Below are 2,140 nucleotides of genomic sequence, written 5' to 3'. Positions count from 1 at the left end.
AGAGCAGGATCCCCTAGAGCAGATCCCACAGGAACACATCCAGGTGGGCTGGGAATGCCTGCAGGGATGGAGCCTCCAGCCCCTCCCTGGGCAGCCTGGCCCGGGCTCTGCCACCCTCACTGCACAAGTTTTCCCTCCCGTGCTCCAGTGTCCCTGCTGCCCCCTGTCCTGTCACTGCCCCGGGGCCACCTCCTGTGCTGGGGATGCAGAACAGCCCGGGATGCTCCTGCAGAAACCCAGCTTCCATCCAGACAAGGTTTGTTGTCCTGGTTTCCAGCACAGACCTTCCTTCCCGTGCCAGGGATGCTGCCGGGAGCCCTGCCCTGCTGCATCCGGAGCTCCAGCCAGGGCTGTGCAACAAGGAACTTATGGGCCAGGATGGGTCGTTCCCTCCACGTGCTGCTGCTCCCCTGGGAGGAGCTTCAGGAACAGGGATCCCTGACCCTGCCTCCAGAGGTTCTTCCCAGCGTCCACAGAAGAATGACCCTGCAAGGGGCAGCCTGAAGGGTTCCTGCCCCGTGTGAAACGCCAAGGCACAGAGGTCACCAGGGAGCGTCTGTTCCTTCTGGATCCAAGGAGGAATTCCTGGCGGAGCAGCCACCTGGTTCCCAGCCCTGAGTGGAACCAGGGATCGCCCTCCAGGGCAGGATCTGCTGGTTGGGAGGCTGGGAAAGGGGTGGAAGGGAGGTGGAAACACCATTCCCTGCCTGAGGCTTTTCCCAGGGAATTGGAAGGTTCTCTTAATGCCTCTTTGGGAAACTTAATTCTCCTGGAGCAGGAAGAGTCCAAGTTCTGTGTAGACAAAATCACTGAATAATAAAGCAAAGCTGAGGAGCTGGAACGAGCCTGGAGCAGCTGCTTCCTGGGAAGAGACCCCTTCCCTTCTCCAGGGGGCTTTTCTGGGAGAGCAATCAAAACAGGAGCCCCTTTCCCAGCAGCTCCATCTGCCTCTGGGTGTCCTGTGCATTATCCCTTCCCGAGTAGGTTGGGGCTGTTCCCACACATCCCAGGCACTTCCCATTGCCCCAGTCTGGGGGTGAAACTGGAAATGGTTTTGTGGAGGGTGCCTGAGAGACATGGTAAGCAGTGGATCCCAAGCAAAGGCTTGGAATGTTCTTCCCAGTTGTTGGCAGAGAACATTTTTGGGTGCAGGGACCCGACACCAGCTCAGAGAGGGTGGATAAATTCCCAGAAGGAAACAAAAATAAATGGAAGAACAATAGAAACTCTGAAATGGAGAGATGTCACCTCTGGCTGGGGGTGTCCCTGGGCTGGGGGGTGTGGAGGAGGGCTCAGCACTAGTGCTGCACCCTCTCTGTGGTCGTCCAGCATCCCAAGGAGATGCTGCAGCTGTTTCTGGGACAGGTCTGAGCCAGCTGGAGCTCAGGTGTGACCTGCTGGAGCTCAGGTGTGACCCGCTGGAGCTTGGATGTGACCTGCTGGAGCTTGGATGTGACCTGCTGGAGCTCGGGAGTGACCTGCTGGAGCTTGGGAGTGACCTGCTGGAGCTTGGATCTGACCTGCTGGAGCTTGGGAGTGACCTGCTGGAGCTCAGGTGTGATCTGTTGGAGCTTGGATGGTCATGACCTGCTGGAGCTCAGGTGTGACCTGCTGGAGCTCAGGTGTGACCTGTTGGAGCTTGGATCTGACCTGCTGGAGCTCAGGTGTGACCTGCTGGAGCTCAGGTGTGACCTGCTGGAGCTCAGGTGTGACCCACTGCTGCTCGTCTGGTGGAGTTATGTCCTTGTGGGACCTTCCAGGTGCCCACAGAGGGACATCAGGGAGAGGAGAGAGGTGGGCAGTGGTTGGGTGGGTGTGGGTGCAGCACCCACCTGAGAGGAGCCCTCCATCCTGAGCTCTTGTCCTCAAAATGGGCAGAACTCACCCAATCCTGGAGAGCCCTGGGATGCTGTGGGGTGGGAGGTGGTGGCACAGCCCGGGTGCCCTGTGCCTCCCCCAGACCCCAGCAGGACAGGGTCCCCCACCCAGAGATGATCCCTCCACCTCCCAACCTCTGGATCCCATGGGATCCCCCCTCTCCCCCCCCTCCTGAGGGGCAAAGCAAAGAGCAGGATTTCACCAAGTGCTGCCCTGGGTGCTCGAAGCTTCGCCCACCCCGGGGCCGGGGGACACAGCCCCT

The sequence above is a fragment of the Chaetura pelagica genome, unplaced genomic scaffold (assembly GCF_000747805.2).
Source record: "Chaetura pelagica isolate M959 unplaced genomic scaffold, ChaPel_1.0 scaffold612, whole genome shotgun sequence".
In the NCBI taxonomy this organism is placed as follows: domain Eukaryota; kingdom Metazoa; phylum Chordata; class Aves; order Apodiformes; family Apodidae; genus Chaetura; species Chaetura pelagica.
Note: the sequence above shows the minus strand (reverse complement) of the source record.